The sequence below is a fragment of the Rhincodon typus genome, chromosome 13 (genome assembly GCF_021869965.1).
Source record: "Rhincodon typus isolate 14 chromosome 13, sRhiTyp1.1, whole genome shotgun sequence".
NCBI classification, from domain to species: domain Eukaryota; kingdom Metazoa; phylum Chordata; class Chondrichthyes; order Orectolobiformes; family Rhincodontidae; genus Rhincodon; species Rhincodon typus.
In genome coordinates this window covers 41538384-41559907 of record NC_063344.1, presented here as the reverse complement: position 1 = coordinate 41559907, position 21524 = coordinate 41538384, and the positions used below count along the sequence as shown (strand labels likewise).

The 21524-nt window shown below is 39.8% G+C and overlaps 1 protein-coding gene across 1 annotated transcript in view; it reads right to left on the bottom strand.

Annotated features, from left to right (window-relative positions):
* Nucleotides 1-21524, bottom strand: part of lekr1 (leucine, glutamate and lysine rich 1) — a 171393-nt gene that overhangs the window by 100451 nt on the left and 49418 nt on the right. The gene's annotated exons all lie outside the window — the stretch shown is intronic.

The window sequence follows — 21524 nt, the reverse complement described above, 5'->3', positions numbered from 1 at the left end:
GAGAGAAATAGAGTTAACATTCCAAAACTGTTCTGGTTGCAGGTTGCAGACTTAAAATGCTAACTGAGATTTCCTCCTCAACAAATGCTATACTAGTAAATTCTGCTTTTTGAGAATTGAGGTATTACAGCCAAATTGATTTCTCTTTTTTATTTCCATTACAACAATAATATGTTAGTTATCTAAGCCAGAAAAACAACACTGACAGAATGCGAGATGTATAGTTACAGCAAATATTTTGAGTGTAAGTGATTTGTAACTGAATAACAGTTGAAGATTCAATGATACAATTCTTTCTCTCACTTTCCTTCCTTGTCTTTCTTTCTGATGTTAAAATCAATGTGACACCACATAATCTTGTCTTGATGCCACAGTTCATGTATGCTGTGTATCTTTGGTGAGAATATTTGCTTCCAACACCATATTGTGAAGTCTTGCAATAAAGAGGAATTCAAAAGAAAGATGAAGTAGTAATAGTTATTTTGACCAAGGTGGGAGGAGTGGAATGTCTCTGTAGCTTTTGGGCACCATTCCCACCCTGAGTAGGAGATTCCAGAATGTTCCCAGCTTATCCATGGCCATTCACCTACCTATCACTCACTTACGTTCTATCTTTCGTGGGGGTGATAGAAAAAGTATTTAGATTTATGGATAAGCTCATAATCCTCAGCCATCTCAGATGCCTGTTTGGCAGTTGAAGCCTTCTTGTTTTCTATGTGGGGTCTTCCTAAAGAAGGGAGTACAGTTTTAAATTGCTCTAGGAGAAATATGTCCTTAAGGGTCCTATATATGGCCTTTACCCTTAGTGCACCTAACGGTCAAAGTTAATTTGCTTTATGGTCTAAAACTCCAAATATGCGTGTCAGTCTATTTCTAGAGGTTCCAAAATGTCTGCACATAAGCCTCAAGGACCAACTCATGAATACCAGGAGTAGCCTTTTTGCCATCTCATAATTTGGAGAAACATCATCAGAAAGTTTGGCATAAACTTCATGAGTTCATCCAATCAACCTGCTTTGTGTGAGCAGGGTAAATTTAAACAGTGACCAGTTTTCTTTTGGCCACCTTATCTGTTCAACTATCTATCGAAATAAATGTAAAAAACATCAACACCCCTTGCCTTGGGAGGGCGCACAAATTTAAACAGTTACCCAATGGGTCCTGGGCTGGACAGATATATTGCTGCTTCCACGTTTCCATCAGAGTCAAAGATATCCTTCTTTATTAGTTCTAGCATTTTAAACCGGTGTTCTCTTTCTCCTTTCTTATCTTTCTCCTGCCTCTCTTCTTCATTTTGCAATTCTTGTTTCACCTTCCTAGGTCTCTTTCCTTTTCAGGCTCAGGTTTTTTCATTTCCTGTCAAGTTTTCAGATATCTTTTTCCAGTTTTATTGCCAGCTGCTTCATTGGCAATTTAATTCTAGTTAATTCAACTGAAGTATCATCTAAATTGTCTTTTTCTTCTTTGAATTTCAAATGCTGGATTATTACCTCAATTGTGTCTTTTTTTTCCAGCCAATGTAATTATTCCTAGCGCTGGTTAATTTTTGTTAGTCTCCCAGAGATAAAACATCCCTGTCCAGAGAGGTCGTAAAACAGATGAAGCATTGTGGTTTTTAATAATGTGGTTAAATCCTTTTTTGGTATCCATTTTTTGCAATAAGCAAGTCAGCATTCTGTGACAACAAGGTGCAGGGCTGGATGAACACAGCAGGCCAAGCAGCATCATAGGAGCAGAGAGGTTGACGTTTCGGGCCTAGACCCTTCATCAGAAGCATTCTGTGACAGGTTAACATTTATGCAACAAACATTTCCAAGAGTTGCTGGGTTGCAACATTCAATTCTACTGAGTAACAGGGCTTAATGCAATTGCTTATTGCAAGGTTTTCAATAGGTCAATAAGAGCAGTTCGGAATTCACAGAAGACAAGTTCAAAGTCAGTTGGAGTGGGAGACAGAGTTAGAATCTTTGTTAGGCAGTGCTGCTTTTAGCTGTACTACTGGGAGACAACTGAACTACACGAGTTTTGTGTAGTGACGACTTGGAAGTACTCAGAGCTGTGAGAGCTCAGAGAAGCTGTACGCCACTAATAATTGAAAGTGGGTGTTACAAAGCTCACAAAAAGTATTTTCTGGATGCAACTGAGCAAGATTAGAGCTTATGGGAAAGCCAGAACAAGTTTTAGCTTGATTAAACTAGCTGTCGATGAAGAGCTGGAATTATGCTTGTGAGTGACCACTGGAATGCAACTTCAAAGTCCAGGAAAGCGTAGACCCAGAAAAAGAACCTGAATGACCAGAACAGGAGTGTCATTGAGAAATTCCACAGAGTGGCTCTTGAGAGGGTATTTCAAGACCAGATCAACAAATATGAAGAATTACGATTCCTCGTGAAATACAATATCCAACCATGTCATTAACATCAGAGGGGGCAGGGGAGCTAGTTTCTGTGAAATCCATGGGATTAGTTTTGATTGTGTTTGCTATTTGATGTGCACTGTACAGTGTGCAATTATAGTTTATTATCCAATTTTATTGTATATTAATTTTATTAAATGAGTTGACGTATTCTAGTTTGTCATACAGTGAGGCTTATTGTTACTTGTTATCACATTTAAACACACTTTATGGACTCTATATTCAAAAGTTACTGTTCTCTTATCAGATCGTAAATACATTTGATGGCCTGGTCTGCGATTATGACAATAGAAATTGCAAAATTCACTGAAAATCTTAATTAGCCTCAACTTCAGCCAGTCCCAGCACTCATACTTGTCTGTACAATTCAAACCATGCAAGACCCCCAGATATATGTTACAACTAATTTGGGAGGAATGTATTGTTTCTCTGTAGTCCCACCACTCCACAAGTCACAGCACATACTCAATTTTTTTTTTGTCCAATTATCAACATGGGCAAGTATATATTTAACCTGTTGTTTCAGAATAACAATCTGCCAATCAGGTTTCTTTATTAAACAGCAAAACTATTGATTTATTATAAAACAAAACATTTCAATAAAAATGCAAAGTTTATAACTGCGAAGGATAAATATACACAGAATTTAAAGAAAATTTCTCTGCAGAGATCAACTTTATGTCAAGAAACGTACTTTGGCCTAATAACTGTTAATTTGTGAAGAATAAAGGACAGGATATACAATGTTCCAGATGGCTTATGGTCTATCGTCCTGGCACATATAAATGAGTGTCACTAGATATATGCAGCTGTCACTGGGAGCTGTTTAGAAGCAGTCCATTCAGGAGATGTCAGAGGTTTATCAGAAGCTTCCCAATAGCTGTATTCAGCTTCTTCCGTTTTCTCCTTAGATTCTCAGAAGGATTTTCAAAACAGCGTTTTGGGTGACCTCTCCCAGCAGGCTACACAGCAACTAAACTCCAAACTCAACTGACAGCCATAAACTCAGACATGCGGCTTCCAGTAAGCAAGTCCAAGCAGTTAGCTCAAGACACATGACTTTCAGTAACTGTCTTTAAAAAGCAGTTTTTTAGTGGCTTTTCAAAAAATGTTTATACCTCTTCCATTCTTCAAATGAATCAATTATCACAATTCTTTAAACATAAATCATCAAATAAAAATTATAACAAAAGTGCCTTCATGAGAAGCTACTTAAATGAAAATGAAAAGTTGTCCATGAAGCAGTAGTAATCGTTGTGGTATTACTGCCACACTGGCTTGGCAACCATTTATTGTCCATATCATTAGAACATAGAGAGAACATTAGCTAGATAGCATGTTGAGCTGCAAAACGTACTTCTTCACTAATTATGCCGTGCAACTCTAAACTGTCTTTACTTGCTGAGATTCTTGAGTATATTGTCATCTTCCAACGCCATTTAATATGAATCCCTCCAGTGTGCTTTCTGGTCATGTCACAGCATTGGGTCCACCTTAGTCAATGATATGAATGGCATCCTATCTGGCTGTATCTGGTATATTATCTTCACTTATTCTGCTGAAACTTTGTACAGTATTAGACCAGGTTGATTGCTCTGTCTTCCACCGCTTCTCCTTTGTTCAAGTTTATAGAACTACTTGCTCCTACTCTAACATATGGGAGCAGCCAGCACATCTGCAGCAAATGTCTTCTCTTCCATGGAGATTCACTTCTGGGTTCACTAAAGGAATTGTTCACAGTCCTCTGCTTTTATCTATATATTCCCCTTAACAACTTTGCCTATTGATAATGGATCGAGCTGCCAGAGGAAGTGCTGGAGGCCGGTACAATAACAACATTTAAAAGGCATCTGGATGGGTATATCAATAGGAAGGGTTTAGAGGGATATAGGCCAAATGCTGGCAAATGCTGGCAAATGGAACTAGATTAATTTAGGATATCTGGTTGGCCATGAACAAGTTGGACCAAGGGTCTGTTTCCATGCTGTTCAGCTCTATGACTCTTCATGCCAACAAGACCCGATTTTAAATAAAAACCGAAAGAACTGCGGATGCTGTAAATCAGGAACAAAAACAAAGTTGCTGTAAAAGCTCAGCAGGTCTGGCAGCATCAGTTAAGGGAAAAACAGACTTAACGTTTCGGGTCCGGTGGCCCTTCCTCAGAACTTTGTGTGTTGTTTAAGACCTGATTTTATTTCTCCATCAGTCATTCAACATCTGTATCAGCACCTTCCCATCATGGGAGCAGAGAAATTACACCATGTTCTTGTCAGCCTTCAACACATTATCGATGACGATGAGCACCTCACCAAGATCTTTCCCACACCTCCAATTCTCGCCTTCAAACAACCGCCAAACTTTAAACAGTCCATTGTTCGCAGCAAACTACCCAACCTTGAGGACAACATCGACCACAACACTATACAACCTCTGCAAGACATGTCAGATCTTTGACATGGACACTACCATCACACGTGGGAACACCACCCACCACATGTATGGCAGATACTCATGTGACTCGGCCAATGTTGTCTATCTTATACGCTCCAGGCAAGGATGCCCTGAGGTATGGTATATTGGTGAGACCATGCAGAGGCTACGACACCGTGCAACAATTGCCGGACGGGGATGTTCCCTCCCAGTGGGGAACCACTTCAGTGGTCAAGGACATTCAGCCTCGGATCTTCGGGTAAACATCCTCTAAGGCGGACTTCGGGATACACAACAACAGAGTCGCCGAGCAGAGGCTGATAGACAAGTTTGGAACCCATGACTCAGCCTCAGCCGGGATCTCGGGTTCATGTTGCACTACAGGCGACCCCACCACACTATACACTCTCGCACACACACTCACACACACGCATACACACACACACTCACACTCACACACACTCACACTCACACACACGCATACACACACACACTCACACACGCATACACACACACACTCACACACACTCATACACATGCATACACACACAAATGCATACACACACACACTCACACCAACATACTCACAGATCCTCTCTCAGACACACACTGTCTCTCAAACACACATATGTGCGCGCGCACACACACAATCTCCCACACACAGCGCACACAGTCTCTCTCTCTTCCACACAGACTCTTTCTCTCTCTCTCTCACCTGCACAACCCCACACACACACACTTTCTCCCTCACACAATCTTTCTTTCTCTCTGTCTCTCTCTCACACACACACCAAGTCTCTCGCTCTCTCCTATCCCCGCAACCGCCCCCCCGCCACACACACACACACACACACACACACACACACACTCTCTCTCTCTCTCTCTCTCTCTCTACCACATTAATCAATTAAAACCTTCTAACTGATTAAAGATTTCACAGCCTCTCTGGTTTGTTTAATACATCCTCATCAGTGCTGTGACCCTTTGATCTTCTACTTATAAATTCTGTGTCTGATGCCACCTCACTAACACCTGAAAGATGAGCAAGGCTCCAAAAACTTGTGTTTTCAAATAAACCAATAACCTGGTGTCATATGAATTCTGACCTTGCCCACCCCACTCCAACATCGGCACCTCCACATCACTTCACCTCATATCACACCATTCCTGTAGATCCAATCTACACCAATGTCTTTTTTCTTCAAAATTTAAAATTCACTGTTGTAATATATTTACAGATTATATGTGATATGTATCTGTGTAAGTTTGGTGGTCTGTCACTTTAAGTCTGATCATGTGATGTAATGATAACCATCATGACCATTTTGGGTGAGAAACAGCTTAATTCAACCCTCCTACCTGCACAGTTAACACCTCCTTAATAAACTTCCTGTTGTTAACACTTTGGCATCCTGGTCCTGCTTGGAAAGTAACAATGCGCATTCATCGTGCATAATGAGATCATTAAACAAGTGAATTGGCCATCTGGGTGTCTGTTCAGTTTATAACAGATTTTGCGAACAATATGGCATCAAGGTACAAAAATACTGGCAGCAAATAGCAATGGGGACTGTGCAGAACAGGATCAGCTGGCCACCAGTGACCTAGCTGCTTGATTTGCAGAGATTCCAATTAGCTTCTTTTTTTTTCTTATATCTGAAAGTGCTATCATTCTCAATCAAAATCCTATGAATTGGAGTAAAGTTAGGGTAAAGTCACCATGGTCTTACCATAGGATAGCTCTCTCATTAGAGAGTGAGAGAAAGTCAACAGGCTGTGGTTTAACCTGAGGGTCCCCATACCTCAAGCGAGGGGAGAGGTTGAGAAGGAGTGTCTTTCCTGATGACCTCAGCCGGTGTGGGAATTGAACTTGCATCGCCATCCCGCCAACTGAGCTAACCGACACCCCTATACCCAGTAATGAATGAATTTTCGCTGTCTAGTAACCTCCTCTATACCTCCAGGCTAAGTGCCACACTCTTCCCTCTGCTACCTCACACCTACTCTATCTCTGCTACTATACCCACCTCAAAACAAAGATCATATCATGCCACTTCTACTATTGCCCGCTACATCTGCTCTCATCAACCCTTATCTCCCCCAACCTCCCACATCAGTAACTCTGCATGGCCTCTGTGCTACCTAAAAAAGGGAAGAACGACACAAAATAAGTAACTATAGAGCAAATAGCTTACATCTGTTCTTGAGCAAATGTTACATTATATAACAAAGTAAGTAATAACAGTGCATTTACATACATATAATATGATTAAGCAAAGTCAACATGGCTCCAAGAGGGGAAATCATGCTTGACAAATTTACCAGAATTCTTTGAGGAGGTAACATGCAGGATAAATAAAGGAGAAGTAATGGATGAAGTATATTGAGTCTTTTGAAAAGCTTTTGATAAAATACCACACATCAGGCTACCGAATAAGATAACAGCCCATGTTGTTGGGTGTAGTATATGAGCACAGAGGGAGATTGGCTAACTAACAGAAGACAAAAAATGGGATAAGGCATGCATTTTCAGGATGGCAACCTCTAACCAGTGGCGTACCACAGGGATCATTTAATATTTACAATATATATTAATGACTTAGATGACGAAAGTGAATATACAATAGCCAAGTTTGTGGATGACACAAAAATAGGTGGGAAGGCAAGTGGTGAGGATGTCACAAAAAGTCTGCAAAGGAATATAGACAGGTTAAGTGAATTGGCAACAACTTCGCAGATGAAATATAGTGTGTGGAAATGTGAGGTTATGCACATTTGCATAAAGAATGGAGGGATATATTTAAATAGAGAAAGACCTCAGAAAGCTATGGAAAAGAGGGATTTTGGAGCCCTTATCCGTGAATTATAAAAAAACTATCATTCAAGTTCAAAAATAATAGGGAAGGAAAATGGAATGTTGGCTTTTAGTTTAAAGGGAATGGAGTCTAAAAGAAGGGAAGTTTTGCTAAAACTATATGAGGCACTAGCCAGACCAAAGGAATGCTGTGAACAGTTTTGGGCCCCTTTTCTAAGGAAAGACATACTGGTATTAGAGGCAGTCAGAGAAGGTTCACTAGGTAGATACCAGGTATGGAAAGACAGTTTTATAAGAAGAGGTTAAGTGTATTGGCCCTGTATTCATTGGAAACCAGAAGAAAGCGAGGCAACCTTATTGAGACATTCAAGATTTTTAGAGGACTTGACAAGGTAAGTATGGAAGAGGTTGTATCTGAAAAAAACAGATGAGGGATGGCTAAGACTGAAATAATGAAAGTTCCACATATCCCTACAAAAATATTAGGCATAACTAGGACCTGTAACAACACCCTTTATTTGGAGGAAGTGAGTGGAGTTGAACAAGAAATTGTTCAGAGTACGGTAGAGCCAGGCAGAGAAGTGTTATGGTGAATGAAGGCTGGCTGGGCCTCCATGTGTGGAAGCTGCAGGGAGTTCCAATACTAGTCTGGTGGGGGATTAAGTTATGGAAGGATTAGAGAAGCGACAGTGAAGATGAGGTTGTTCGGACCAGGAAATGGAAATTGTTGAAGTGATGTCAGGCATCAGAAAAGTAGATAATGTTGTTCAGAAGAGACTATACAGCAAGAAAAATTGGAATTATGATATTACACCAGGAAGATATGTTGCCTCCCAGATGCTAGGGTCAAGGATGTCTCGGAGAGATTACTGGTGATTGAGGACCACAACACCACCCTCACTTCCCACAGCACCTTCCCATGTGACCACAAAAGATGCAACACCTGCCCCTTTACCTCCTCTCTGCTCATCATCCAAGGGCCTAAATATCTTTCCAGATGAAGCAGCATTTCACCTGTAACTCCTCCAATCTTGTGAATTATATTTGCTGCACCCAGTGTGGTCTACACTACATTAGAGAAACCAAACACAGACTGGGTGATCACTTTGGTCCGTGCTCAAGCATGATCCCGATGCTCCCATACCCCTTCATTATAACACAGCATATTGCTCGCATGCCCAATTGTCTGTCCTCGGCATGCGGCAATGTTCCAGTGAATCACAGAGAAAACTGGAGGAGCAACATCTCAGTTACAGTATTTACAATTTATATTACCAGTTTAGGCAAAGGTACAGAGAACAATAAGAAAGGTAAAAGACACGTTATATGATATCATGTTATGACCAGGTAAGGAGTGATTGGCTCCCTTCTTTTTAATCCTTTCTTGGTTTGTTGCAACAAACTATTTTTTAGCACACAATTATTGCACTTCAGCCAAAATGTTATTAACAAGATCAAAATGAAGGAGCTAAAACACAGGTTTCCTGGAGTGAAAGAAAGAAAAATGTTGTTACCTACTTCACCTGGATAAACAGTAAAACTATGATAGCTAATGTACATACAAACTCATCATGAACTTCAAAAGAAGTTGGAAGGTAGGGTATGGGGCGAAGGTGTCTTTATAGACAGGAAGGTAAAGACAGCTGTAATTTAAAGTAAAGTTCTCAAGGTCTTAGATTTTAAATGAGTCCTAAGTGTTTAACTGTTATCTTGTTTCTTCGGCAGTGGTGAAGTTTGTAGATCTTAAATTGTCAGTGAACGGTTGTTGTTTCAAGTCACTTTTTCACCGGGCACTGACATTTGAGCACAAGAGAAACAGGCACAGACAGAGGGAGGACGTGTCTTACAGTTCTTGCTGACAAATCCATTTCTCCTTGTCTCTGCTGTGCTGCTCGAAAGCACCTGTTAAAATGTTATTCTTTTTGTGGATTCTGTATCGGGCATCATTATGCTTTCAAGCTGAATGATCTGCAGGCAACTTTCATCCCAATGTGTAACTCTCAGGAAGACAGAAATCAACCAGGAGATACAAATCAGAATTTGAGTGCCCTTTTATTACAATATCAATTTTGGCTTAGACTGATCCTTATTGACAGATGGTTTTCTGAACTTGGCTCAACCTGGTGAGATGATCATAGCAGCAATTTTAGTGAGCATTTTCTTTTTTAATCGCTTTAGTCCATGAATATCTCCAGTATTAAAATTAGATGACAGAATTTGAATATTGATATCTAAGCTTACTATTTTCAAAACAATTGTAAGGGGGTGAGAGTACAACTATAAGATAGTCATCCTTCAATTGTACAGGGCTTTAGTGAGATCAAATCTGGACCAGAACTGTGTGCAATTTTCCTCAGTATAATAACTCAGGAAGCCTCATAAAACTCTGGTTAGGCCACACTTGGAATATTGTGTTCAGTTCTCATTACAGGAAAGATGTGGAAGCTTTAGAGAGGGTGCAGAGGAGATTTACCAAGATGCTGCCTAGACTGGAGGGCAGGTCTTATGAGGAAAGGTTGAGGGAGCTAGGGCTTTTTTCATTGGAGTGAAGAAAGATGAGAGGTGACTTGATAGAGGTTTACAAGATGATGACAAGCATAGATAGAGTGGATAGTCAGAGACTTTTTCCCAGGGCAGAAATGACTATTATGAGGGGGCATAATTTTAGGGTGATTGGAAGAAGGTATAGGGGAAATGTCAGAGGTAGGTTCTTCACACAGAGAGTGGTGGGTGTGTGGAATGCGCTGCCGGCAGTGGTAGTGGAGTCAGATACTTTAGGGTCTTTTAAGCTACTCTTGGATAAGGACATGGAGGATAGTAAAATGTAGGGTATGCAGGGTAGATTGATCTTAGTAGGATAATAGGTCGGCACAACACTGTGGGCCAAAGGCCCTGTACTGTGCTGTACTGTTCTCTGTTCTATTTTCTATGTATATTCTAAGCCCAAGTGAAAAGGAACTTTGTTGAACATCAAAATAGAGCCGTGACTCATGGCATACATAGACTAGTCCAAGCCTTGAACAAACAGTTCTGCAGACCCTTTCCTGGACCTTGTAAGGACTGTCACACTCAGCATATTGAAGTGTTATACCCCAGTATGTTCTGAACTTCAAACTAATTTTTATATTTTGTTTTGGAGACAAACGGCTACAAAACACGGCTGGTCAAGGGTCAGCTGACATTTTTGTGGATTGAAACCACTCCTCTATCTCAGGAAGGAATTCATGATTGATATGAATCAACATCCTTCACTGAAAACAAACCAAAAAGATATACTCCTCAAATGGACTTGACTGCTCAAGCACAAAGAACTTGACTTTTGCAAACCTTCAAGGAGGGAGGCAACAACATGGATATGTAATCAACATGATCACCCACATTATTTGGAAAAGGACTTTGAACTTGTAAAATTCACATGATGAGAGTGCCCACATTTGTAAGACCATAAGACAAAGGACCAGAAATTAGGCCATTCAGCTCATCGAGTCTACTCTACCATTCAATCATGGCTGATAAATTCCTTAACCCCATTCTCCTGCTTTCTCCCCGTAATCCTTGATCCCCTTGATAATCAAGAATCTATCTATCTCAGTCTTAAATGTACTCAATGACCTGGCCTCCACAGGCTTCTGTGGCAGTGAATTCCACAGATTTACCACTCTCTGGCTGAAGAAGTTTCTCCTTATCTCCGTTCTAAAAGGTCTTCCCTTTACTCTAAGGCTGTGCCCTCGGGTCCTAGTCTCTCCTAACAATGGAAGCATCTTCCCAACATCCACTCTGTCCAGGCCATTCAGTATTTTGAAAGTTTCAATTAGATCCCCCCTCATCCTTCTAAACTCCACTGAGTGCAGTCCCTGAGTCCTCAAATGTTGCTCATATGTTAAGCTTTCCATTCCTGGGACCATTCTTGTGAACCTCCTCTGAACCTGCTCCAGGGCCAATACATCCTTCCTGAGATATGGGGCCCAAAACTGCACACAATACTCCAAATATGGCCTGATCAGGACCCTATAAAACCTCAGTAGCACATCCCTGCTTTTATATTCAAGTCCTCTCAAAATAAATGCCAACATTGCATTTGCCTTCCTGACTATTGACTCAACCTGCAAGTTTACCTTGAAAGAATCCTGGACTAGAACTCCCAAGTCTCTTTGCACTTCAGACTTCTGAATTTTCTCCCCATTTAGAAAATAGTCCATGCTTTTATTCTTCTTACCAAAGTGCATGACCTCACACTTTCCCATGTTGTACTCCATCTGCCACTTCTTTACCCACTCTCCTAACCTGCCCAAATCCTTCTCCAGCCTCCCCACCTCCTCAATACTACCTGTCCCTCCACCTATCTTTGTATCATCTGCAAACTTAGCTAGACTGCCCACAGTTCCTTCATCTAGATCATTAATGTATAAAGTGAAAAGTTGTGGTCCCCACACTGAACCTTGTAGAACACCACTTGTCACTGGCTGTCATCCTGAGAAAGACCATTTTATGTCCACTCTCTGCTTTCTGCCAGACAGCCAATCTTCTATCCATGCTAGCAACTTGCCTCTAACACCATGGGCCCTTATCTTACTCAGCTGCCTCCTGTGCGGCACCTTGTCAAAGGCCTTCTTGAAGTCCAGGTAGATAACATCCATTGGCTCTCCTTGGTCTACCCTGTTCATTACTTCCTCAAAGAATTCTAGCAGATTTGTCAGGCATGACCGCCCCTTGATGAAACCATGCTGACTTGGCCCTACTTTGCCATACACTTCCAAATATTCAGAAATCTCATCCTTTACAATGGACTCCAAAATCTTACCCACAACTGAGGTTAGGCTAATTGGCCTGTAATTTTCCGTCTTTTGCCTTACTCCCTTTTTAAACAGGGGTGTCACGTTAGCGATTTTCCAGTCCTGTGGGACCCTGCCTGACTCTAGCGATTCCTGAAAGATCACCACTAATGCTTCCACTATCTCTTCAGCTATCTCCTTTAGAACTTTGGGGTGTAGTCGATCTGGTCCAGGTGATTCATCCACCTTCAGGCCAATCAGTTTTACTAGCACCTTTTCCTTGGTGATGGCCACCATACTCAACTCTGCCCCCTGACTCTCTTGAATTTTTGGGACATTACTCATGTCTTCCACCGTGAAGACTGATGTGAAGTAATTATTCAGTTCCTCAGCCATTTCCTTGTTCCCCACTATTATCTCTCCACCGTCATTTTCCAGTGGTCCAATGTCCACTTTTACCTCTCTTTTGCCCTTTATATATCTAAAGAAACTCTTACAGTCTTCATTTATATTACTGGCTAGCTTACCCTCATATATAATCCTCAAATGGACTTGACTGCTCAAGCACAAAGAACTTGACTTTTGCAAACTTGCAACAAAGAATATTCGAGAGGGAGGAAACCAACCAAGTGTTATCCAAACAAGAGCTTCCAGACATGGGCCTGTTCCAAACCAAGAGAACCAATGGCAAGAACCTCAACATCCAGCCACATTTTAAAACTGCGTTTTCCTCAGTGGTGAGCTGATACTTCTGAGACCCCAAAGGGAGGGGAAGGCATGTGATGACAGTGCATGGGACCTTAAGGGTAGGACGCCTGATTAGTTTCTGTGATTAAAACTGTTGTTTTAGGTTCTAATTGTGTTTAATTTGTATTTAATTTAATAGTGTATTTAATTACTATCCTCTGTATAAATGATAGTGTTAATTTCACTGTTCATTGCATTTACCTTCATTTTTGTATTATACTTTTTTTTTGTATTTAAGTAAACACAGAGATTTTCTGCCGGGAAACGTCTGTCTATTGCCTTCTTCATTTCACATTGTCTAAATGAGGACCAGGGATCTGGGGGTGATTTGAACCACCTAAGATCAGCAAATTACTGATCACAAACCAGAACCAGTCCAATAGTAGTGTGCTTTTGGTGGTACAGACTCAATGGACCAAAAGGCCTCTTTTGTACTGTATGATTCTATGATCTGTGGTCTAAGAGTGTGGCTGCTCCATTGTTGGACATAAGGCTGAGACAAATGGAGTTTTGAGCTCGCAGGGAATCAAACAATATACAGGCCTGGTGGTAAAGTACAGATAAGGCTGATGACCAGCCACACTTGTATTGAATTAAATTGAAGTGGCATTTCTGGAATGGGAAGTACTGGTTAATATAATTAAAATCCCTCCAACATCACTTCCAGTACCTTGGAGTTCACAAAAACAAAAGCAGACTCTTCTATCAATCTGTCACACATTGTGCATTCTGTTGGTGCTGGCACTTTAGTAAAGAAGAAAATGTTCAATCCTTCTCAATTGTCAACTCTCACCTTGATTAAAAGGAAATAGTAAATGTATAGCTATTTCCAATAAAAAGTTATTTATAAAAAGTAATTTAGTGATGCAGAACAAATCTTAGAGGTGATTACCATTCTGCTTATCACGGAAGTGAAGGACTTTTTCTAGGAAGCTAATAGTTTCCATTTTATATCGGACTGTGTGCAGTACTTTTCTGGACATTTAGCTCCTAGTCATCCTCATTTGCTATTATTTTGAGCAATAAGCAAGCCAACAATACTTAGTATAAGGAACACAGAGTGTTAAAGCATCTACTGCTGAACACAAGTACAATACTTTTCACCAAATGAGAACATGTACCTAATGTACAATTCAGGTTTGGAAATTACTTTTATGAAATATAAATTGTTTAGTTTGTAACATTTATCTTCTCAGTCAACAAAGCAGGCAAGAGCAAATGAATTATTGGCTTTGTTTTTGTGTAAGTTTTATAACAGATAAATAAAGGATAAAGGGCGCATACTTGTAATATTATTTTGTTTAAAGGTTACTGCTTTATGGAATTACCAAAACTAATTACTCATAATCTCTAAATATCCACTTGGAACTCTATTCCTTAGCTAACTGTAGAAAATGTTGGAAAAGAATAGGAATTTGCAACAAATTTACATAAAACCAGAGAATTTTAATAGCTGGAGCCAGGAACAATTATTGCAGAATAAAACATCAGTGCAACCGCATACATTTGGCCTACAAGTAACAATCTTTGAGGAAAGATAGAATAAGCCTTTGCCCATAATGAAAACAGTCAGCAATTTGGTGGCTCTTTATAATTTTTGGAGTGAATAAGTGTGTTAGATAACCAAATGTCTGACTTAAATAAAACGTCCAATCTACTGCACACTACCCCCAAATATCCGAAATAATGAATTTTAAAAAAAGATTATTGCAACAAACCTAAAATCATATTTCCAAATAACCCATACATTGTTGTTTTCAATTAAAGCAACAGGGAAAATAAATTTGATTAAGTATTGAAGTAATGTAACGAATGAGGGGAGATCAGTACAAAACCAACCTGAAATTTGGCCTTGTCCACAAAAAAAAGCCACTGCTCTTTTTATTTTTATTAATTGACAGGATGTGGGATTCACTGACATTTATTGCCCATCCCAAACTGCCCTGGAGGAAGTGGTGGTGATCCACCTCTTAAACTGTTGCAGCCCTTGGGGGCAGGTACACCCACAGTGCTGTTAGGGAGGGAGTTCCAGGATTTTTATCCAGTAACAGTGAACAAATGATGATATCCAAATCAAAATGGTGTGGGGCCAAGAGGGGAACCTGCAGATGATGGTGCTCCCAGGCACCTGTGACTCTCATCCTTCGAAGTGGTAGAGGTAGTGGGTTTGGAAGGTGATGTTGTAAGATCCTTGGTGAGTTACTATAGTGTATCTTGTAAATTGGTATATACTGCTGCCACTGTGTGTCCATGGTGAAGGGAGTGAATGTGGAAGATGGTGGCTAGGATGCCAATCAAATGGGCAGCTGTGTCCTGAGTTGTGTTGAGCTTCTTGTGTATTGTTGGAGCTACAACCATCCAGGCAAGTGGACAGTATTCCATCACACTCCTGACGTGTGTTTTGTACAGGGTGGCCAAGCATTAGGGAAACAAAGCATGAGCTGTTCACATAGAACTCCTAGCCTTTGACCTGCTTTTCTAGCCAGAGTTCAGTTTCAACACAATGGTAATGCAAAGGATATTGATGGTGGATGATTCAATGATGGCAATGGCATTGAAGGAACAATGGTTAAATTCTCCTGTTTTGGAGGTGTTCATTACCTGACAGTTGTGTGGCGTGAATGTTAGTTACCACCTATCAGCAAAAGCACAGATATTGTCCAGGCCTTGCTTCATATGAACACAAGAAGTATCTGTGGAGTTGAGAATGACCTTACGGAGGGAGAGTCATTGATGTAGCAGCTGTCGATGATTGGACTTAAGACATCACCCTGAGGAACTCCTACTGTGATGTCGTGGGACTAAGATGATCAAATGCCAACAGCCATAACCATTTTCCCTTGTGCCAGGTATGACTCAACGTAGAGTTTACCCCATAATTCCCAATTTTTCCAGTTTTGTTAGGGCCCGTTGATTCCATACTCAGTCAAATGCTGCCTTGATGTCAAGGGCAGTCACTCTCATTTCACCTCTGGAGTTCAGACGTATTGATATTATTTCAACCAAAACAGTATGAATGTCATGAGATGAGTAGCCCTGGCGGAACCCAAATTCAGTGTCAGACAGCAGGTTATTCCTTTGTGTGTGCCACTTGATAGCGCTGTCAATGACTTTTCTATCACCTTGCTGATGATTAAGAATACACTAATAGCGCAGTAATTGGTTATGTTGGATTTGTCCTGCTTTGCTTGTACAGGACATCCTTGGGTAATTTTCCATGATTCTTCGCAGATGCCAGTGTTGTAATTATACTGGAACAGCTAGTACTGGAAAACCAGTATCCAGTAAAACCCTTATATACCATTTAAGCAAACTCTGCTGGGCTTTGAACCGTTTATACTGAAATATATTTAATCATTACCAAGAATTTCAGAACATTATCCAAAACACCAATGTATCACTGTCATAACTGGAAAATGACAAATGATGCTGCATCTACAGGATTAAGAAACCAACAATAACTTACTTTTTCAAAATCTGGTGTCTACCTCATTTTTTTTTTCTCTTTTCTACCCAAGATCTCCTTTTGGTGGCTCAATTCTTTGTTTCCTAATCTTTTTAGTATGATCTCCATTTTTCACCATTATTGGATATATTTTGGTAAGCTCATGTTTATTTACATATATTTTCTTTTCAATATATTTAAGCCTTCACACTTCGTCATTTCGTTTTATGTATTTGTATTTCACCTTATTTATTTTATTTAAATTCTCAGGCCTCTTCTCATCCTACTGATCTCATTCCTAGACTTCTCAAAAATGAATGGTTTGCGGTTGATGGGGAAGGATTGGGTCCAAGAGCAGTTGTATACACGAAGAAATAGGGAAGGTGGTGGGACCAAAGCGGATGAAACAATGGGCAAAGCATGGAACAAAAGAGTAAGGACATGTTGAAGAGGAGACGATACTCAGAACAGGAAAGGATGATGGGGCAATGGAAACAAGGCAGTGTAGATGTGTAATAGAGCAAGAGGGATAGGGCACGATTCAAGGATTATGAGAGTCAGGGAGTCAGGATTAAAACCAATAATAAAACTGCAAAAGCAAGGATACTGGAGTACATTTCTTTCTCCTGTATCTTGTTCCCACGCTGCACTCAAAATCAATGTTCCTGCAGCATTCCTCATGTGAGCAGCAATCTGGATATACTTAGTGAGTTGAGTGTAAGTATGACTCTCTTCCACATATAACCTAGGTTCTTTATCCACTAATAGGAAATTAGCTATGCTGCCCTCAACATCTCCCTTGGTGCACAGTGCAACTACTATTTCCCATGAAGAAGAATGGAAAAAAAGAAAAGGAAATAGGAAAGGTTATAGAAGTAGAAGATAATAACAATAATTTATTTTTCCAAATTATATGAAAGGTAAAAGATATTTTTAAAAAGATATGGTTATTTATAGAAATTATGTTTTTTACTTAAGTAAAAGAAGCATACATACATTAGAGGAATGCATCTATGCTTTACCTATTTAAATTGTGAATTCAGAATCAATAATTGCTTACTTAACAACTGCTTATAAAAATGTCTTATCTTTCTGAAGTGGAAAAGGAAAATACTTTGAAACAATCAAAAACTATTGTTTTTCAATATCTCTGGATAAAAGGTATAGAATTTCTTTCCAAATTACTTCATATATGCTCTTTTTCCTTGTCGATGATATTGTCCAATCCAACTTCCTCATTCCCCTGCCTTGATATAGCGACCTTTCTAATTCATGAGCAAATCTCCAAAAGAATGCTGAGAAATATTTAAAATATTGAATATAATTAAACTTACGATAGAATTGTTCTGTGTATTTTTATGCGAAGATCTTATTTCCACAAAAAGCTGTGTAGATATCATTTTCAACACTATAATTTCAAATTTAGGTATAGAACTGACAACAACCCACACGATACAATTCCCAGATTTCCAAATTGAACCATGTTCAGTGTAGAAAATACTCTGACATGCATCGTGATGTCAAAAATATACCATACATACACCATAGAACAGTTTTACCTGACTCTAACCTACTTAAAACATGTTCACTTACACAGAGTTAAACTCAGGTCCTAATTGTTTCGTGATTACAAATGGGTAACCATGAGGTTATTGGCCCAGATCCTCCAATATGAAGAATGTTGTTGCTGAAGCATAAAATGGAGTTGCATACTAGCTCCCTATGTGGGAATTGCCTGGGAAATTGAAGGCTCCAATGGGAAATTGTCTGGTGTCTGGAAGCCTCTGAGAAAGTCCCCAGCTCTGGGTTAGAGTCGGAGACTCCCAGCAGTTCCAACTTATTTACTTTAATAGTTAAACATAAAACTGTTAGAGAGATTAATACCTACTCTAGCTTTCAGCTCATTATAAAATTGCACCCCACCCCACCCCATTATCAAATACCTGGACTGAAACCCCTCACTCACACCCAACCTCCAACTCGATCTCATGCATTGATCCAAGATGCTAACTGCAATTTTTACCCCAGTCGTGCTAATATACAATGTTCAATACTTTTAGCCATCTAAAACTGTAATTCATTTCAGCCACACTTGGTTCACAAAATAATTACAAGCTTTTCATAATGACAACATATTTGCTTCAGTATGGATTATTACCCTGATCTTTAACTGTATCACAGAGAGAGTTTAATAGTTTTATTAATCAATAACAACTGGGTTTTATTCTTGATTTTCTTGTGTATAATTCTGACACACTCAAACATAAATAGTGATCAGACACAAAATCATCATGCATATAATATTCCCCAGTTAGGTAAATAATAAAAATGGACTAGGTCACTTCTTGCATGTCACATTGTACCTTGGGTTGCATATTTTCAGGGAAATACATGTTTTCTTGCTCAAATGTCTTCTACTGTATTTTCTACTGTGGGTTCAGACTTTATTCCAAAAAGAATCTATTAATTCAGCACAGTGTCACAATAAAACGTTGTGTTGTGACATTAAATTATTTTTAGATGAGTTTTGCCAGAACTTAGCATATTACAGGAAAAAAACCCTGCACAACTTTCTCCATGTTGAATGCTGCTGATACTGGGCTTACGTTACTTTACCACTATGCACCTATTCATTATTTCTTTGTATGCCATCAAAGTCAGTAGAGGCTTACTGTTGTGAATAAATTTCTACAGAAGAGTCTTTCTGGATTTTTTACCGAACATTACTGGACTCATCCTGCATATATTGAAACTATATTGCTTGCGTCATATCTTAATATAGTGATTGTAACGAGGTTAGCCAGGTGAACCACATAGAATATAAGTTCCCTGACTGTGCCTGTTAACCTGGTCCAATCAGGGAGCCCTGACTGACAGATATAAACAAGAATGTCACAGGTTCTGCTCACTATGAGAATCAGCTGTGAGGAAGCCGGACCAGTGTCAAGTACTATGCACGTGTAATTAAAGGGTGACTTGGTGACAGGATACCGGCCTCTGTGGAAGTCCTTCAGTCGTGGCAAGAGTGGGATTAATGATGTAATCTTGCAAAAGCCCCTACAAGCTGAAGTCCAATTGGACTTCAAACATTCACCATAACTGGCTTTGCCATTAGAAAACGTGGCAAGTGAAGCATATAAGTTACAGGGCATTCCGATGGAAGTGGACACCCTCGCCAGGCTGACTGAGCTTGAGGAACACCACTTGAGGGAAGGTAATTGCATAGCCTCACTCAGGACATATCCTGAACAGAGGGACTCTGGGTCAGTCCACAGCAAAAACCCCAAAACAAAGCCAAGCCTCAACCAAACAATTGATATTTTTTACAGGATCCAGGACAGCAAGCCATTGCAGTTGCTGCTGATATGAGGATTCAAGACAGCACAAGAATCCCACAGGGTCTGAATTGAGTAAGAGAACTCATAGGCAGGTATTCAGGACAGTGCACATCCTGGAAAGCCCACCTCCAACTGCCTTAGAACAACTAAATTGCTTAGCAACATTCAAATCAGAACCAATTAAAATAAACACCTCATTAATTTGTCACTCAGTTCTAATGGAAGTTAATACCAACACGGCTGTATCAGCGATTGCCGAACCAGTCTTTAACAAACTTCATTCTGGACTCCAACCCTTAAGTTTGCGTAAGACCTCGGCTAGACTGAGAATCTATACTGGGAACCTTTACAGATTAAGGGTACAACTTTGGTTCCGGTCTGTTATAAGAAGTAGCTCGTTCCGTTACCACTGATTGTAGTGAAAGGCTCAGGCCCAAGCCTGATTGGGCAAAATTGGTTGAGAAAGATTCACCTTGATTAGCTCAACATTTTTCAACTAAAAAATAGCCGCCTGAATGAAGACCTAATTAAATAGCCAGATGGTTTTCAGGAAGGTCTACAGACTATCAAAAGTGCCAAAGTCACTTTGCATGATGACCAGGAAGCAATTCCACAATTCTGCAAGGCCTTCCAGTGCCATTTGTTTTAGTAGAGGCAGAAATCAGGAGACTGGAAAGCAAAGGAACCATCAAACCGCACAGTTTGCAGAATGGGCAGCACTAGTCATACCGATTGTGAAGCCCGACAGATCGGTTCGCCTTTGTAGGGATTTTAAACAAACAGTAAACCACTTCTCGCAGCTGGATAAATACCCAATCCCTCACACAAATGAGTTATACACAAAGTGAAAAAAAAAGATTAATATCGTAATATGCATTCAATCCTACAATTTTATTAGTGCAACTAATAACTTCTAGTGATTATATTAATATTGATATTAAAAGTACTACATATGTTTATTAATATCTGTATCAATTCCCTAATAAATTACACTAATTAATACAATACAAAGAAGACAGATGAAGGCTAAAGAGGTGGATGGCTGGAACAAGACAAAGTAGAACTTGGATCAAGAGTCGCTGGACCAGAATCGACAAAAGTTGGATTTAGCTACTACAGAACAAGGATCAGGTAGACATTATGCATCAAAATAGACAGATTGATGTAAGTTTCCCTGTACAAGTGTATATTCCAGTCATGGCAGCATCTGTGGAGGAGAAAACAGAGTTAACGTTTCGGGTCCGGTGACCCTTCCTCAGAACTGAGTTAAGTTAACTGCTCTTAAGTTCTCATGCCAACTCACACAGTATACAACATAGGTAGACATCAGAAGCAGAGATGAAATAAAATTGGGGTTTAAATATCAATTACAGGTTTGAAAATAAAATTAAAATAAAATCGCAGTCAGGAAAGCACATTCAATGCTCTAAAAGTCCATCAAGTATTCAATCCCTTGTCAAAACAAACAGAGTTGAATGTATATAACAAGGTGTAGAGCTGGATGAACACAGTAGGCCAAGCAGCATCAGAGGAGCAGGAAAGCTGACGTTTTGGGCCGAGA